Source organism: Bos mutus, chromosome 11 (genome assembly GCF_027580195.1).
Source record: "Bos mutus isolate GX-2022 chromosome 11, NWIPB_WYAK_1.1, whole genome shotgun sequence".
NCBI classification, from domain to species: domain Eukaryota; kingdom Metazoa; phylum Chordata; class Mammalia; order Artiodactyla; family Bovidae; genus Bos; species Bos mutus.
Genome location: NC_091627.1, coordinates 94418033 through 94437936, shown reverse-complemented (window position 1 = coordinate 94437936; position 19904 = coordinate 94418033). Strand labels below are relative to the sequence as shown.

At 37.6% G+C, this 19904-nt stretch overlaps 1 protein-coding gene across 2 annotated transcripts in view; it reads left to right on the top strand.

Moving 5' to 3' along the window:
• Positions 1-19904, top strand: part of EXOC6B (exocyst complex component 6B) — a 728809-nt gene that overhangs the window by 426621 nt on the left and 282284 nt on the right. The gene's annotated exons all lie outside the window — the stretch shown is intronic.

Genomic DNA, 19904 nt, shown 5'->3' with positions numbered 1-19904 from the left:
TTAGAAACCCAGGTTTGTGTAGGAGCCTCAACCTGCCACTTTATGGAAATCATAGTGCCAAAAATGAGAGACGGGAGGAATCTTATTCACAAGCAAAGGGAAAGGCTGTTGGCCATCTGCTTTACCTATATAGGTGGTGTAGTTTCAAATTCAGTTGGTCTAGAAAATTGACATTTTTAGGTATATGTTACCAAGGATGAACATCAGAAAGTGATTAACGATACTGACCCATAGGTAAATATAGCTGGAAGCCAGGTGAACATCTATTGTTACTTCTGATTTTGGAGTGATTGTTTCTTTCCCTGTGTTAATATTTTAAAATACTGTATTATAATATATAAATAGTGTATTACAACATGGGATATTGGCAGTGATTGAATTCTACTTATAACCAACTTATTTTTATAGTTTAAAGTCACATTTGACATTATTAGACAATCCCTTCACTTTGCAATGCTTTGTTTCTGTTGCCTGATCTAGAAGTGTTAGTTATTGCCATTATGTGTCTGAGGATAGGCTAACTTCTTTTGTAATCAGGAACGCTACAAAAAACCAAGTTCGACTGAAAATTTGGCAGTCCTTCTATTTTGTAGACTATTCTGTTCTCCTTTTCTGAATCCCAAGTAAGACAAGAAATTTATTTATTTTACGAACTGCTGCTGCTGCTGCTGCTGCTAAGTCGCTTCAGTCATGTCCGACTCTTTGCGACCCCATAGACGGCAGCCCACCAAGCTCCCCCATCCCTGGGATTCTCCAGGCAAGAACACTGGAGTGGGTTGCCATTTCCTCCTCCAATGCATGAAAGTGAAAAGTGAAAGTGAAGTCGCTCAGTCGTATCCGACTCTTAGCAACCCCATGGACTGCAGCCCACCAGGCCCCTCCGTCCATGGGATTTTCCAGGCAAGAGTACTGGAGTGGGGTGCCATTGCCTTCTCTGATTTTATGAACTACTTCTGCATTAAAGCTCTTGATGTAATTCTGCTTCTTGCCATCTTAAAAGCCGTTTTATTTAATTATTTAATTTTTATTGAAGTTTAGTTGATTTATACTACTGTGTTAGTTTCATGTATCCAAAAAAAAAAAAAAAGAACCATTTTAAACAAGTAGCATAGCAGGAATGTGGTGTGGTAGAAAGAGCTTTGGCCACAGAAGACTCTGGATTTAGTTATGACTATGCCATTGATTTACTGTAGCGTCTTAAAAGAAGACCTAACTCCTTAGCTCTTCAGTTTTTCTGACTCCATTGTTCTTTTCAAGGGTACTGTACAGATCAACTAACAACAGGAAGAAGCAGTAGGAGCTTGTCAAGAAGGACTGTATCACATTTCTTGACATTATTTCACTGAATGCTAAATGTTATTGCTAAGTCATTGGATTGTTTTAGGAAAAAATACTTTTGTTATCAAAATCTTTGCATATGCATGAAGGAACATCCACACATATTTATTTATTTTGGCTATGATGGTTGTGTGTACACACAACTAGTGATTTTTTTCATCACCAAGTAAATCTTTGACTAACTTCACCTTTTATGAAAGGGAGGACATTATATCTTCCTTTATAGGTAACTGAAGTGATTTTTACATCTGAAATCATCATCATAATAGGCAATGTATGTGTAACAATTTATATTCTTCAGGGGCTATTCACATATAATCACCTTATCTAAATAAGGTGATTTAGCACAATAACATTTGAAGCAGGTTGGGCATATATTATTACTCCCTTTTTATAGAAGGTATAATTAAAGTTCAAGGAGAATGCCTAAGCGAGCAAAATGATAGAAATGAGGCTTGAGTTCAGGTTATTTTTTCCCCAAACTTACTAATATTTACTATATTGTATTTTCTCCAATATTGACTTAATTATTCTATCATAACAAGGATAGAGATTTTTATAGGAGGTCCATGGTAATATGGAAATGGTTCTACTTATAGATGATTTTCCGAGATCAGTCGAGATCGGGCGCATTCAGTGGCAGAAAGCAAAGAGGAACTAAAAAGCCTTTTGATGAAGGTGAAAGAGGAGAGTGAAAAAGTTGGCTTAAAACTCAACATTCAGAAAACGAAGATCATGGCATCTGGTCCCATCACTTCATGGGAAATAGATGGGGAAACAGTGGAATCAGTTTCAGACTTAATTTTTTGGGGCTCCAAAATCACTGCAGATGGTGACTGCAACCATGAAATTAAAAGACGCTTACTCCTTGGATGAAAAGTTATGACCAACCTAGACAGCATATTGAAAAGCAGAGACATTACTTTGCCAACAAAGATCCATCTAGTCAAGGCTATGGTTTTTCCAGTGGTCATGTATGGATGTGAGAGTTGGACTGTGAAGAAGGCTGAGTGGCGAAGAATTGATGCTTTTGAACTGTGGCGTTGGAGAAGACTCTTGAGAGTCCCTTGGACTGCAAGGAGATCCAACCAGTCCATTCTGAAGGAGATCAGCCCTGGGATTCCTTCTGAGGGAATGATGCTGAAGCTGAAACTCCAGTACTTTGGCCACCTCATGCGAAGAGTTGACTCCTTGGAAAAGACTCTGATGCTGGGAGGGATTGGGGGCAGGAGGAGAAGGGGACGACAGAGGATGAGATGGCTGGATGGCATCACTGACTCGATGGACGTGAGTCTGAGTGAACTCCAGGAGTTGGTGATGGACAGGGAGGCCTGTTGTGCTGCGATTCACGGGGTTGCAAAGAGTCGGACACGACTGAGTGACTGAACTGAACCAATAGATGATTTTGTAATATATCCAGTCAAATGATAGAAGTATTGTAAGCACTCAAAACTCACAAGAGTCCTATTTTTGGTTACCAGACAGACAATGCTTTTAGCATTTAAAAGCTCACATAACTTAATGTCTTCCTGCCTATCTTGATGCGCGATTATATGCCATCTCATCTCTTATTTTTTTCTGTCCATATACTCTATCCTTTTATCTCTTTCTCTCTATAAACTAGCTTTTATACCTTTCACAAGACTTCTTTACTTCCCACGTTAAGCCAACTCAACATTACCTTTCATTTCTAGCCCGTAATGTAACTTGAATGCCCTAACTCTCAGACCCTAAGTGATGATCTACATACAGTTCAGTCAGCACGTACAGCTGTTTCCTAGGGATTATTCTTCCAGGTCTGTGAGAAGGTCAGCTGAGCAGCAGTGAAGAGTGTATGTTTTAAAGCAGACTGCATGGGTTCCAGTTCTGGTTTTCTTTAATAAATATGATCCTGGGTAGATTACTTGGGTTTATGTGAAAAATGGGGACAAGAGTAGCATGTATTTCATAAGATTTCTGTGAAGATAAAATGAATAGATAAGTGCTTAGCATAGTTCCTGTTTCATAGCAAATACTCAATACATATTGCCTATTATTAAAAAAGAGGTCTGGCAGATAGGGTGGTGGTTAGGGCTGGTACAGAAATGGAATTTTTCTGTTAAGAAAAGTCAGAAGACTAGAGCAAGATGTCCTATTAAGGTAAATAATTTTTAAAATTAACTCCTACTCTGTGACAGGCACTGATCTAAGTCTTAAGAATAAATAAGTAAAGAACAATAAGAACAACAACAAAAGAGATTTTTGCTTATATTCTAGTGGCAGAAAAGAGATAATAAAGAGTAAATAAAATAAATAAGTAAATCATCTAGTATGATGAAAGGTCTTGAGTTCTATAGATGAAGAGAAAGAACCTGGGTTAAGGAAATCAGGAGTCTGCTGGAGGTTCAAGGTTGGTCTTACCAAAAAGAGCAGCATATTGACAGTAATTTATCATTGAAGAAGAAAGGGTATTCTTGGCAGAAGTTAGAACTAGAGCAAAGGTCTGAAAGTAGTTAAGTTATTGGCAAGTTTAGGGAATAATAAGGAAGCTAAAGTAGCTGGACTGGAGTGATCTAGGGGAAGAGAAAGAGGAGATTAAATCAAAGAGGTACCTGGGATTCATGCTAGGCCATTAAAAAGTGTTTGGCTGTTGTTTTGTATGAAAAGGGATGCCATGGCAGGATTTTGATAGTGGCATGATCTGGCATATCCAGAAAGGATCACATTGACTATGGTATTGAGAATTAAATGTATGGTAAAAACAGGGAGACCAGTTAGGAGGCTATTACAGTAATCCTGCAAGATTTGATGGAAGCTTGGGGATAGAGGTGATGACAAGTGGTCCTATTTGGACTGTATACTCAGTATGGTTTCCTGATGGTTAGATGTAAAGAAAGCAAGAAAATGAGAAATTGATACTTTTCAATATTTTCAAGTGAGCAACTAGAATGCTGCATATAACATGTGCTTTGATAGGAAAAATTTGAAGTAGAGCTAAATTTGGGGTAAAGGAAGATTGGGAATTTGGTACTGGATATATTATATTTGTAGTGTTATTAAACATAGTTTGAGATACTGAGTTAACAGATATATATATGAATTTAGTTTGAGAAAGTGATTTGACCTAGAGATAAAAAGTTGGGACCATAAAAATTATGTTTATAACCACCTGACTGCATAATATTACTTTATTTGTAAAGATGCAGAGAAATAGAGGAAAACAATAGAATGGGAAAGACTACAGATCTCTTGCAGAAAATTAGAGATACCAAGGGAACATATCATGCAAAGGGAAAGAAAGTGAAAGTGAAAGTTGCTCAGTCATGTCCAACTCTTTGCAACCCCATGGACTATAGAGTCCATGGAATTCTCCAGGCAACAATACTGGAGTGGGAGGCCTTTCCCTTCTCCAGGGGAACATCCCAACCCAAGGATCGAACCCAGGTCTCCCACATGCAAAGATGGGCACAATAAATGACAGAAACAGTATGGACCTAACAGAAGCAGAAGATATTAAGAAGTGGCAAGAATACACAGAAGAACTATACAAAACAGGTCTTAATGACCCAGATAACCATGATGGTGTGATCACTCACCTAGAGCCAGATATCTTAGAGTGTGAAGTCAAGTGGGCCTTAGGAAGCATCACTACAAACAAAGCTAGTGGAGGTGATGGAATTCCAGCTAAGCTACTTCAAGTCCAAAAAGATGATGATGTTAAAGTGCTGCATTCAGTATGTCAGCAAGTTTGGAAAACGCAGCAGCGGCCACAGGACTGGAAAAGGTCAGTTTTCAAAGAAGGGCAGTGGGAAAGAATTCAAATTACCACAAAATTGTACTCATTTCACATACTAGCAAAGTAATACTCAAAAATCTTCAAGCTAGGCTTCAACAGTATGTGAACGAAGACTCCCAGAAGTTCAAACTGGATTTAGAAAAAGGCAGAGGAACCAGAGATCAAATTGCCACTCTCCATTGGATCATAGAAAAAATAAGACAATTCTAGAAAAAAATCTACTTCTGCTTTATTGACTACACTGAAGCCTTTGACTGTGTGAATCACAACAAACTGTGGGAGATTCTTCAAGAGATGGGAATATCAGACCACCTTACCTGCCTCCTGTGAAACCTGTATGCAGGTCAAGAAGTAACAGTTAGAACTGGACATAGAACAATGGCTGGTTCTAAATTGGGAAGGGAAAACATCAGGACTGTATATTGTTACCCTGCTTATTTAACTTATATGCAGAGTACATCATGTGAAATGCTGGGCTGGGTGAAGCACAAGCTGGAATCAAGATTTCCAAGAGAAATATCAATAACCTCAGATACGCAGATGACACTACCCTTTCAGCAGAAAGCAAAGAGGAACTAAAGAGTCTCTTGATGAAAGTGAAAGAGGAGAGTGAAAAACTTAACATTCAAAACTCAACATTCACAAAACAAAGATCATGGCATCTGGTCCCATCACTTCATGGAAAATGAATGGGGAAACAGTGGAAACAGTGACAGATTTTATTTTCTTGGGCCCCGAAATTACTGCAGATGGTGACTCTAGCAATGAAATGAAAAGACGCTTACTCCTTGGAAGGAAAGTTATGACCAACCTAGACAGCGTATTGAAAAGCAGAGACATTACTTTGCCAACAAAGGTCCATCTAGTTAAAGCTATGGTTTTTCCAGTCTGTCTGGATGTGGGAGTTGGGTTGTGAAGAAAGCTGAGCGCCGAAAAATTGATGCTTTTGAACCATGATGTTGGAGAAAACTCTTGAGAGTCCCTTGGACTGCAAGGAGATCAAAGCAGTTAATCCTAAAGGAAATCGATCCTGAATATTCATTGGAAGAACTGATGCTGAAGCTCGAATACTTTGGCCACCTGTTGAGAAGAGCTGACTCATTGGATAAACCCTGAAAGAGCACACAGCAGTAGGGTGAAAGACCATGGAAAGGAAGATTGAAGGCAGGAGGAGAAGGGGACAATAGAGGACGAGATGGTTGGGTGGCATTCCCGACTCAATGGATATGAGTTTGAGCAAGCTCCAGTAGATGGTGAAGAACAGAGAAGCCTGGCGTGCTGCAGTCCATGGAGTCACAAAGATTGGCATGTGACTGAGTAAGTGCACAACAATTTATAAAAATGGAGGAGAAGATAAAGAATTGAACCCTTGGACTTTTTAGTATTAAGAAATCAGGAGAAAAGAGGAATCTGGAATGGAGGATGGGAAAGAGCTACTAGGGAAGTAAAAAGGTAACAACAAAAACAAACAAAAACCCCACAAAACTCAAGAGTGCAGTGTCCTGGAAGTCAATGAAGAAAGTATATCAAAAAGGAAGGAGTGGTCAATTATGATAATAATTTGTGATACTTCAGGTAATTGAGGATTAAGATTTACCATTGGATGTAGCAACTTGGTGTAAGATGGTGACCTTGATAGGAGCATTATTAATAGAATGATGTTAGGAAACTCTTCATGAAGTAGATTTAAAAGAGAATGAGTTCTTCACAGAAGAATTTCAAATAAACTATATGGATATTACCCCTCCAGGGCTGGAGCTTTGCTTCATACCCCTTGGGTAGGTTGTTCTTAGTGACTTACTTCCTAAAAGCGGAGTGTTGAAGGAGGGAAATGCTGCTTTACAGTGAGCAAATCTGACACACTATTTAAGTCAGGTAATCAAGATTATCACCAATTCAGTGGACATGAGTTTGAGGAAACTCTGGGAGATAAAACGCTGGAGATGAGAGGAAACTCGAGGGAAGCCTGGTGTGCTGCATTCATGGGGTCACAAAGAGTTGACATGACTGAGCGACTGAACAACAACAAAATATTTTAACATCATCAGTTATAAGCAGTGTTGATGGCATGTACCTTCAATATGATGTGATAAGGTATTTTACCTCTCTGGTCTTCCTTACAAACCCATGATGTTAGTCTATCCATGAGAAAAACATTAAACAAAACCAAATTGAAGGATATTCTACAAAATACCCAACCAGTACTCCTCAAAACTTCATGATCAACAAAAACAAGGGAAGTGTGAGGAGGCTAAGGAGACAAGATAAATAAATGTAATGTGGTATCTTAGATGGGCTCCTGAAAACAGTAAAGAACATCAGATGAAAACTAATGAGACCTAAAGAAGGTGTGTTGTTCAGTTATTGGCTTCTGTCATAGCTCAGTTGGTAAAGAATCTGCCTCCAATTCAGGAGACCCCAATTTGATTCCTGTGTTGGGAAGATTTGCTGGAGAAGGAATAGGCTACCCACTCTAGTATTCTTGGGCTTCCCTTGTAGCTCAGCTTTGTTCGTAGTGATGCTTTCTAAGGCCCACTTGACTTCACATTCCAGGATGTCTGGCTCTAGGTCAGTGATCACACCATCGTGATTATCTGGGTCGTGAAGATCTTTTTTGTACAGTTCTTCTGTGTATTCTTGCCACCTTTTCTTAATATCTTCTGCTTCTGTTAGGTCCTTACCATTTCTGTCCTTTATCGAGCCCATCTTTGCATGAAATGTTCCTTTGGTATCTCTGATTTTCTTTCCTTTTTTTTTTTAATTTATTTTTTAAAAAATTTTATTTTATTTTTAAACTTTACAATATTGTATTGGTTCTGCCATATATTGAAATGAATCTGCCACAGGCATACACGTGTTCCCCATCCTGAACCCTCCTCCCTCCTCCCTCCCCATACCATCCCTCTGGGTCGTCCCAGTGCACCAGCCCCAAGCATCCAGTATCGTGCGTCGAACCTGGACTGGCGACTTGTTTCATATATGATATTATACATATTTCAGTGCCATTCTCCCAAATCATCTCACCCTCTCCCTCTCCCACAGAGTCCAAAAGACTGTTCTATACATCAGTGTCTCTTTTGCTGTCTCACATACAGGGTTATTGTTACCATCTTTCTAAATTCCATATATATGCGTTAGTATACTGTATTGGTGTTTTTCTTTCTGGCTTACTTCACTCTGTATAATAGGCTCCAGTTTCATCCATCTCATTAGGACTGATTCAAATGTATTCTTTTTAATGGCTGAGTAATACTCCATTGTGTATATGTACCACAGCTTTCTTATCCATTCATCCGCTGATGGACATCTAGGTTGCTTCCATGTCCTGGCTATTATAAACAGTGCTGTGATGAACATTGGGGTACATGTGTCTCTTTCAATTCTGGTTTCCTCAGTGTGTATGCCCAGCAGTGGGATTGCTGGATCATAAGGCAGTTCTATTTCCAGTTTTTTAAGGAATCTCCACACTGTTCTCCATAGTGGCTGTACTAGTTTGCATTCCCACCAGCAGTGTAAGAGGGTTCCCTTTTCTCATCCTCTCCAGCATTTATTACTTGTAGACTTTTGGATCGCAGCCATTCTGACTGGCGTGAAATGGTACCTCATAGTGGTTTTGATTTGCATTTCTCTGATAATGAGTGATGTATAGCATCTCTCTGATTTTCTTGAAGAGATCCCTAGTCTTTCCCATTCTGTTGTTTTCCTCTATTTCTTTGCATTGATCACTGAAGAAGGCTTTCTTATCTCTTCTTGCTATTCTTTGGAACTCTGTATTCAGATGTTTTTATCTTTCCTTTTCAATCCCGGGGTTGGGAAGATCCCCTGGAAAAGGGAAAGGCTACCCACTCCAATATTCTGGCCTGGAGAATTCCTGAGACTGTATAGTCCATGGGGTTGCAAAGAATCAGACACAACTGAGTGACTTTCACTTCACTTCACTTCAGTTAATGGTAATGTACTGATGTTGGTTCCTTAGTTATGGCAAATGCACCATAGTAAAGGGCTTCCCAGGTAGGTCAGTGGTTGAATAACTACCTGCAATGCAGGAGATGTGGGTTCAATACCTAGATTGGGAAGATCTCCTGGAGAAGGGCAGGGTAACCCACTCCAGTATTCTTTTTTTTTTTTTTAATTTTTAAAAAATTAATTTATTTTTTACTGAAGAATAATTGCTTTAGAGAATTTTGCTGTTTTCTGTCAAACCTCAACATGAATCTGCCATAGGTATAAATATATTCCCTCCCTTTTGAAACTCCCTCCCATCTCCGTCCCCATTCCACCCCTCTAGGTTGATACAGAGCCCCTGTTTGAGTTTCCTGAGCCATACAGCAAATTCCCGTTGGCTATCTATTTTACATATGGTAATGTTTATTTCCATGGTCCTCTTTCCATACATCTTACCATCTTCCCCCTCTCCCCGTGTCCATAAGTCTATTTACTATGTCTGTTTCTCCATTGTTGCCCTGTAAATAAATTCTTCAGTACCATTTTTCTAGATTCTGTATATGTTTGTTAGAATACAGTATTTATCTTTCTCTTTCTGACTCAATTCACTCTGTATAATAGGTTATAGGTTCATCCACCTCATTAGAAATGACTCAAATGCATTCCTTTTTATGGCTGAGTAATATTTCATTATATATATATATATATAGCAGAACTTCTTTATCCGTTCATCTGTCGATGGACAAAGAGGTTGCTTCCATGTCCTGGATATTGTAAATAGTGCTGCATTGGAATAGCCATGCAGCTTTAAATATAAATATATATATATTTAAATATAAATTTATATATATATAAATTTATATATATTTATATATAAATATAAATAGTGAACATTGGGATACATGTGTCATTTTCAATTATGGTTTTCTCGGGATATCTGCTCAGTAGTGGGATTGCGGGGTCATATGGTTTTCTTATTCCTAGTTTTTTAAGGAATCTCCATACTGTCTTCCATAGTGGCTGATCAGTTTACATTCCCACCAACAGTACAAGAGTGTTCCCTTTTCTGCACACCCTTTCCAGCATTTATTGTTTGTAGACTTTTTGATGATGGCCATTCTGACTGGTGTGAGGTGATGACTCATTGTATTTTTGATTTGCATTTCTGTAATTATGAGCGAGGTTGAGCATCTTTTCATGTGTTTGTTAGCCGTCTGTATGTCTTCTTTGGAAAAATGTCTGTTTAGATCTGTTTCCTACCTTTTGTTTGGGTTTTTTTTTTTTTTTTTCTGGTATTGAGTTGTATGAACTGCTTGTATATTTTGCAAATTAATCTTGTGTCAGTTGTTTCATTTGCTATTATTTTCTCCCATTCTGAGAGTTTTCTTTTCGCCTTGCTCATAGTTTCCTTTGCTGTGCAAAAGCTTTTACGTTTAATCAGGTCCCACTTGTTTACTTTGTTTTAATTTCCGTTACTGTAGGAGGTGGTTTATAAAGGATCTTGCTTTGATTTATATCATTGAGTGTTCTGCCTATGTTTTCCTCCAAGAGTTTTATAGTTTCTGGTCTTACATTTAGGTCTTCAATCCATTTTGAGTTTATCTTTGTGTATGGTGTTAGGAAATATTCTAATTTCATTCTTTTACATGCAGCTGTCCAGTTTTTCCAGCACCATTTATTGAAGAGGCTGTCTTTGCCCCATTGTATATTCTTGCCTCCATTGTCAAAAATAAGGTACCCATAGGTACCTGGGTTATTTCTGGGCTTTCTATCTTGTTGCATTGGTCTGTATTTCTGTTTTTGTGCCAGTACCATACTGTCTTGATGACTGTAGTTTTGTGGTATAATCTGAAATCAGGAAGCTTGATTCCTCCAGCCCCATTCTTCTTTCTCAAGACTGCCTTGGGTATTTGGGGTTTTTTGTGTTTCCATATGAATTGTGAAATTTTTTGTTCTAGTTTTGTGAAAAATGCCATTGGTAATTTGATAGGGATCACATTTAATCTCCAGATTGCCTTTGGTAGTATAGTCATTTTCACAATATTGTTTCTTCCAACCCAGTACATTGGAATGTACTCCATCTGTTTATGTCTTCTTTGATTTCTTTCATTGCTGCTGCTGCTAAGTCACTTCAGTCGTGTCTGATTCTATGTGACCCCATGGACAGCAGCCCACCAGGCTCTGCCATCCCTGGGATTCTCCAGGCAAGAACACTGCAGTGGGTTGCCATTTCCTTCTACGATGCATGAAAGTGAAAAGGGAAAGTGAAGTCGCTCAGTTGTGTCTGACTCTTAGCGACCCCATGGACTGCAGCCTACCAGGCTCCTCCGTCCTTGGGATTTTCCAGGCAAGTTTGTGTACAGTTCTTTAGTCTCCTTAGGGAAGTTTATTCCTGGATATTTAGTTCTTTTTGTTGCAATGGTGAATGGGATTGATTCCTTAGTTGCTCTTTCTGATTTTTCATTTCAGTATATAATGCAAGTGATTTGTGTGTATTGATTTTGTATCTTGCAACTTTGCTAAATTCACTGATTAGTTCTGGTAATTTTCTGATACTATCTTTAGGGTTTTCTATGTACAGTGTCATGTCATCTGCAAACAGTGAGAGCTTTACTTCTTTTTTTTCCAATCTGGATTCCTTTTATCTCTTTTACTTCTCTGATTGCTGGAGCTAGGACTTCCAGAACTATGTTGAATAATAGTGGCAAAAGTGGACATCCTCATCTTGTTCCTGATCTTAAGGGGAATGTTTTCAGTTTTCCACCATTTTGAATAATGTTTGCTGTAGTCTTATCATATATGGCCTTTACTTTGTTGAGGTAAGTTCCTTCTATGCCCTTTTTTTGAAGAGTTTTAGTCATAAATAGGTGCTGAATTTTGTCAAAGGCTTTTTCCGCATCTATTGAGATGATCATATGGATTTTATCTTTCAGTTTGTTGATATGGTGTATCACATTGATTGATTTGCATATACTGAAGAATCCTTGCATCCCTGGAATAAACCCAAATTAATCATGGTGTATGAGCTTTTTGATGTGTTGGTGAATTCTGTTTGCTAAAATTTTGTTGGGGATTTTTGCATCTATGTTCATCAGTGATATTGGCCTGTAGTTTTCTTTTTTTGTGTTTTCTCTGTCTGGTTTTGGTATCAAGATGATGGTGGCCTCAAAGAATGAATTTGAAAGTGTTCCTTCCTCTGTAATTTTTGGAAAGAGTTTTAGAAGGATAGGCATTAGGTTTTCTCTAAATGTTTGATAGAATTCTCCTGTGAAGCCATCTGGTCCTGGGCTTTTGCTTTTGGGGAGATTTTTGATCACAGCTTCAATTTCAGTGCTTGTAATTGGTTTGTTCATAATTTCTATTTTTTCCTGATTCAGTCTTGGAAGATTGAACTTTTGTAAGAAGCTGTCCATTTTGTACAGGTTATCTATTTTATTGCCATATAGTTGTTCATAATAGCCTCTTATGATCCTTTGTATTTCTGCAATATCTGTTGTAACCTCTCCTTTTTCATTTCTGATTTTGTTGATTTTATTCTTCTCTCTTTTTTTCTTGATGAGTCTGGCAAGGGTTTGTCAATTTTTTATATCTTCTCAAAGAACCAGCTTTTAGTTTTGTTAATCTTTACTATTGTTTCTTTCATTTCTTTTTCATTTATTTCTGCTTGGATGTTTATGATTTCTTTCCTTCTACTAATTTTGTTTTTTTTTTCTTCTTCTTCTTCTTTTTCCAGTTGCTTTAGGTGTAAAGTTACGGTCGTCTATTCGATGTTTTTCTTGTTTCTTGAGATAGGATTGTATTGCTATAAACTTCCCTCTTAGAACTGCTTTTGCTGCATCCCTTAGGTTTTGAGTTGTCATGTTTTCATTGCCATTTGTTTCTAGAAATTTTTTTATTTCCCTTTTGATTTCTTCAGTTACCTGTTGGTTATTTAGAAACGTGTTGTTTAATCTCCATGTGTTTGTGTTTCTTACAAGTTTTTTCTTGTAATTGATATCTAGGCTCATAGTGTTGTGGTTGGAGATGCTTGACATGATTTCAATTTTCTTAAATTTACTGAGGTTTGATTTGTGACCCAAGATGTGGTCTATCCTGGAGAATTTCCCATGTTCACTTGGAAGGTGTATTCTTCTGCATTTGGATGAATGTCTGAAGAAATCAGTCAGATCCATTTAATCTAATGTATAATTTAACACTTGTGTTTCCATATTAATTTTCTGTTTTCATGATCCGTCCATCGGTCTGAGTGGGGTGTTAAAGTCTCCTACTATTCTTGTGTTACTGTCAGTTTCTCGTTTTATGTCTGTTAGTGTTTGTCTTATGCATTGAGGTGCTCCTATGTTGGGTGCATAGATATTTACAATTGTTATGTCTTCCTCTTGGACTGATCCCTTGATCCTTATGTACTGTCCTCCTTTATCTCTTGTAATCTTCTTTATATTAAGGTCTATTTTGTCTGATATGAGGATTGCTCCTCCAGCTTTTTTTTGCTTCCTGTTTGCGTGGAATATATTTTTCCATCCTCTCACTTTCAGTCTGTATGTTTCTTAAGGTCTAACGTGGGTTTTTTGTAAACAGCATGTATGTGGGTCTTGTTTTTATATACATTTAGCCAGTCTGTGTCTTTTGGTTGGAGCTTTTAATCCATTTCCATTTAAAGTAATTATCGATATATATGTTCCTATTACCATTTTCTAATTGTTTGGGGTTGATTTTATAGATCTTTTTTCTTCTGTTTTATTTCTTGACTATCAGTTCAGTTCAGTTCAGTCACTCAGTCGTGTCTAACTCTTTGCGACCCCATGAACTGCAGCATGCCAGGCCTGCCTGTATATCACCAACTGCCGAAGTCTACCCAACCCCATGTCCATTGAGTCAGGGATGCCATCCAACCATCTCATCCTCTGTCGTCCCCTTCTCCTGCCCTCTATGAGTCAGCTCTTTGCATCAGGTAGCCAAAGTATTGGAGTTTCAGTTTCAATATCAGTCCTTCCAGTTAACACCCAGGACTGATGTCCTTCAGAATGGACTGGTTGGATCTCCTTGCAGTCCAAGGGACTCTCAAGAGTCTTCTCCAACACCACAGTTCAAAAGCATCAATTCTTCAGCGCTCAGCTTTCCTTATAGTCCAACTCTCACATCCATACATGACTACTGGAAAAACCATAGCCTTGACTAGATGGACCTTTGTGGACAAAGCAATGTCTCTGTTTTTTAATATGCTGTCTAGTTTGGTCCTAACTTTCCTTCCAAGGAGTAAGCGTCTTTTAATTTCATGGCTGCAGTCACCATCTACAGTGATTTTGGAGCCCAGAAAAATAAAGTCAGCCACTGTTTTCATTGTTTCCCCATCTATTTGTCATGAAGTTATGGGACCAGATGCCATGATCTTCATTTTCTGAATGTTGAGCTTTAAGCCAACTTTTTCACTCTCCTCTTTCACTTTCATCAAGACGCTCTTTAGTTCTTCTTCACTTCCTGCCATAAGGGTGGTGTCGTCTGCATATCTAAGGTTATTGATATTTCTCCCAGCAATCTTGATTCCAGCTTGTGTTTCTTCCAGCCCAGCATTTCTCATGATGTACTCTGCATATAAGTTAAATAAGCAGGGTGACAATATACAGCCTTGACGTACTCCTTTTCCTATTTGGAACCAGTCTGTTGTTCCATGTCGAATTCTGACTGTTGCTTCCTGATCTGCATACAGGTTTTTCAACAGGCAGGTTAGGTGGTCTGGTATTTCCATCTCCTTCAGAATTTTCTACAGTTTATTGTGATCCACACAGTCAAAGGCTTTGGCATAGTCAATAAAGCAGAAATAGATGTTTTTCTGGAACTTTCTTGCTTTTTTGACGATCCAGTGGATGTTGGCAATTTGATCTCTGGTTCCGCTGCCTTTTCTAAAACCAGCTTGAACATCTGGAAGTTCATGGTTCATATATTGCTGAATACAAGTCCTTTTAACATTTATTATAAAGCTGGTTTGGTGGTACTGAATTCTCTTAACTTTTGCTTGTCTGAAAAGCTTTTTATTTCTACATCAATTTTGAATGAGATCCTTGCTGGGTACAGTGATCTTGGTTGTAGATTTTTCCCTTTCAGTACTTTAAATATATCCTGCCATTCTCTTCTGGCCTGCAGAGTGTTGCTGAAAGAGCAGCTGTTAAGTGTATGGGGTTTCCCTTGTATATTATTGCTTCTCCCTTGCTGCTTTTAATATTCTTTCTTTGTGTTTAGTCTTTGTTACTTTGATTTGTATGTGTCCTGGCGTGTTTCTCCTTGGGTTTATCCTGTACGGGACTTTTTGTGCCTCTTGACTTGATTGGCTCTTTCCTTTTCCATGTTAAGGAAATTTTCATCTATAATCTCTTCAAAAATTTTCTGGTACCCTTTCTTTTTCTCTTGTTCTTCTGGGACCCCTATAATTCAAACATTGGTACCTTTGATATGTTCCCAGAGGTCTCTGAGAGTGTCCTCAGCTCTTTTCATTCTTTTTACTTTATTCTGCTCTTCAGAAGTTATTTCTACCATTTTATCTTCTAGCCAGCTCACTGATTCATTCTTTTGCTTCAGATATTCTGCTATTAATTCCTTCTACAGTATTTTTAGTTTCAGTAATTGTGTTGTTTGTCTCTGTGTGCTTATTCTTTAATTCTTCTAGGTGTTTGTTAACTGATTCTTGCCTTTTCTCTGTTTTGTTTTCAAGGTTGTTTTTTTTTTGTCTTTTTTTTTTTTACCATCTTTACTATCATTATTCTGAATTCTTTTTCAGATTATTTTCTTAGTTCCTCTTCACTGATTTGGACTTCTGTGTTTCTTGTTTGTTCCTTCATTTGTTCAGTATTTCTCTGCCTTTTCATTTTTTTTTTTAAGTTATTGTGTTTTAGGTCTCCTTTTCCCGGCCTCAAGGAAAGTTGAATTCTTTACTTGAAGAAAGTTGAATTCTTTCTTCCTTTTGATTTTTGCCCTCCTAATTTTGGTCCAGTGGTTTGTGTGAGCTTCATATAGGGTGAGATTTGTGCTGAGTTTTTGTTTGTTTGTTTGTTTTTCCTCTGATGGGCAAGGGTGAGTGATGTGGTACTCCTGTCTGCTGATGATTGGATTTGTATTTTTGTTTTGTTTGTTGTTTAGATGAGGCATCCTGCATGGGGTGCTACTGGTGGTTGGGTAATGCTGGATCTTGTATTCAAGTGGTTTTTTTTGTGTGAGTTCTCACTACTGGATACTCCCTAGGGTTATTTTCTGGTTGTCTAGAGTCTTGGATTCAGTGCTCCCACTCCAAATGCTCAGGGTTTGATATCTGGTCAGGAACAAAGATTCCACAAGTTGTTTGTCATGGAAGAGAAAAACAAATATCTAAAAATGAGAAACCAAAAATGAATCCAAGGCCAATGGCATTTACAAAATCAGGCAAATAATAATTAAAATAATGGAATATACACATATACATATACACCCATGAACAACATGAAAACGATCCAACAAAAATCAAGTACAATTGATTGATCCAGCAAACAAAGGAAATCAAAAGTTATATTTGCCAGTTAAGAACAAAACTAACTTAAGCACAAACTAAAAAACAAAACTAAAGCAAGGTGCCAAGCGGGGAATAAAGGAATAAAAACAAAAGTAACAAACATGTTGAGAGCAAAGGAAATTAAGAAAAGAAAGAAAGAATAGGTATGCTAAGTTAAATAGAGGTAGATGAAGATTTATATACATTAAAGATTAACTGCAAGGAGAAAAGAACAGTAGGAAAGGCAAATGAAGCAATAAATATAGAAAAAATATAATAGGTTTTAAAAAATTAAAATTAGAATAAAACAGAAAATAGAAAACACTTCAGTATTCTTGCCTGGGGAATCCCACGGACAGAGGAGCCTGGTGGGCTACAGTCAGTAGGGTCACAAAGAGTTGAACACGATTCAAACGACTGAGCACGCATACATGTACCATAGTAATGTGAGATGTAAACAATAGGGGGAACTGGGTGTGGAGTATTTGGGAACTCTTTGCAACTGTCTTGTAAATATAAAACGATTCTACATAAAGTGTTTGTTTATATTAATATTTTTAAAGAATGGAAAGAGAGGAATTGGAGACAGTGTGTATAAGACAACTCTTCCAGGAAATTTTGTTACAAAGGTAGGTAAGGAAATGAGGTCATAGCTGTCAGTGGAAGTCGGTTAATTAAAAAAAAATTGTGTAATAGCAGAAGTAACAGCATGTTATTTATGGTGAGAATAATACAATAGAAAGCAAAAAGTTGATGATGTATGAGAAAAGGGGAAATCTCCAGAATGCTGTACTTGAGTAGGTGAGAGACTTTAGAATCCCTTGCACAATTAGAGGAATTGGTTTTAAGTGGTATGAAGTTCACCTCTGGTAACAGATGAGAATCACAGTTTGTGGATGCAGATGGTGGTGATTGTGTATATGTTATGATGGAATTTTCCAAGTGCTCAGTTTTCCCACTGAAAGAAGTGTCTTTAGCTAAAAGTGGATTTCTAGTACAAATGTTGGGTTTAAGTTATCTCTGAAGAAGAGAAGGTATCTCTGGGCGCTGGAAAAGAGAATTACTTCATGAACAGTAATGTGGTTATTTCATAGCATTATATGTACACTTTGGCTAGTGGATATGAAGTAAAGTGAGGCTAGCCAGCCTAGTTATATATTTTATTCAGCCATATAAGCCATATTTAGCTGAATCTGTATATAATAAGCAGTAAGTCCACATCAATAATAAAGTTCCCATGAATTTAGTACATTTTATACTTGATACTTTATTATTTATATTGTTGTTGTTGTTATTCAGTTGCTAAGTCTTAGCTGACTCTTTGCAACCCCATGCACTATAGCATGCCCAGCTCCTCTGTCCTCTCCTATCTCCTGGAGTTTGCTCAAGTTCATGTCCATTGAGTTAGTGATACTCTTTGACCATCTCATCCTCTGCCACCCTCTTCTCCTTTTTATTTTTAAAATTTATTTTCTCTTCTCCTTTTGCCTTCGAAAAATGAGTTGGTTCTTCTCAATAGGCGGCCAGTGTATTGGAACATCAGTTTCAGCAACAGTTCTTCCAGTGAATTTTCAGGGTTGATTTCCTTTATGATTGACTTGTTTGATATCTTTGTTCCCAATTTGGAACCAGCCCATTATTTCATGTCCCGTTGTAACTGTTGCTTCTTCACCTGAATACAAATTTTGCCGGAGGCAAGTAAGGTGGTCTAGTATTCCCATCTCTTGAAGAATTTTCCAGTTTGTTGTGATCCACACAGTCAACGTCTTTAGTGTAATCAATGAAGCAGAAGTAGATGCTTTCTGGATGTGGAGATACCATATTATCCTGCAATCCCATTCGTGGGCTTATATCCAGAGAAAATCATTCTTTGAAAAGATACATGGACCACCCCCCCACCTTGTTCATAGCAGCACTATATACAGTTGCCCATGGGAACAACCTAAGTGTCTATCAACAGATGAATGGATCATGAAGATATGGTATAATTGTACAAAATATTACTCAGCCAAGAAAAGAAATAATACCATTTTTAGCCACAATGATGGACCTAGTGATTATCATACTAAGTGAAATAAGTTAGAGCAAGACGAGTAATATATATATCATTTATGCATTGAATCTAAAAAGTGATACAAATGAACTTATTTTCAAAATTGAAACAAATTCCAGACTTAGAAGCTTATGGGTACCTGAGGGGGATGGTGAGCAGAGGGTATCAACTAGGAGGTTGGAATGAACATACATACACTACTATATGTAATATATATAATCAACAGACATCTACTGCATAGCCCAATGAACTTTACTCAATGCTGTGTAATAACTTACATGGGAAAATAATCTGATAAAATAATATATATGTGTGTGTATGACAGTCACTTTGATGTATGCTTGAAACTAACACAATGTTGTAAATCAGCTGCATTTCAATTAAAAAAAATTTGAAGTAAGTTTTAAAATAAGGTTTATCTTTTTTCTAAGCCTTTTCTTTTTTACTACAGAAATTTGAAAACAATGTTGTAAAGAGAAAGGAAATAAACCACAAGTTTGTTAATTTCAGGATATCAGAGAATTAATTAAATTTGAAAGAAGGTTTTAAAATGAATCAAAGGATATTCTTTCTGTATTAAAAATGTACTTATAGGCTTAAGGTATAAATTAGACTTAAAATTATTTATTTATCACATATGGTAGCAATATATCTTCAGTTAAGTCCCTACTCAAATATTATTTCCTTAAGGAGATTTCCTTGACCACCTATTCTCAGAATAGCTCAGATCTCCCATCCCCATATACCTCCTTATCCTTCCTTCTATTAATAATAATCCCAGTGCTTATTGCCACCTGTTGTTGTTGTCATTCAGTTGGTAAGTCATGGCCCACTCTTTGCAACCCCATGGTTTGCTGGTTTCTCGGTCCTCTGCTGTCTCCTAGAGTTTTCTCAAATTCAAGTCCATTGAATTAGTGATGCTATCTAACCATTTCATCCTTTGCCACTCTCTTCTACTTTTGCATTCAATCTTTTGTAGCATCAGGGTCTTTTCCAATGAATCACCTCTTCACATCAGATGGTCAGAGTATTGGAGCTTCAGCTTCAGCATCAGTCCTTCCAAATGAATATTTAGGGTTGATTTCCATTAGGATTGACTGATTTGATCTCCTTGCAGTCCAGGGGAATCTCAAGAGTCCTCTCCAGCACTACAGTTAGAAAACATCTCTTCAGCACTGATCCTTCTTTATAGTCCTGCTCTCACATCCATACATGACTGCTGAAAAGACCATAGCTTTGACTGTATGGGCCTTTGTTGCAGTAATATCTCTGCTTTT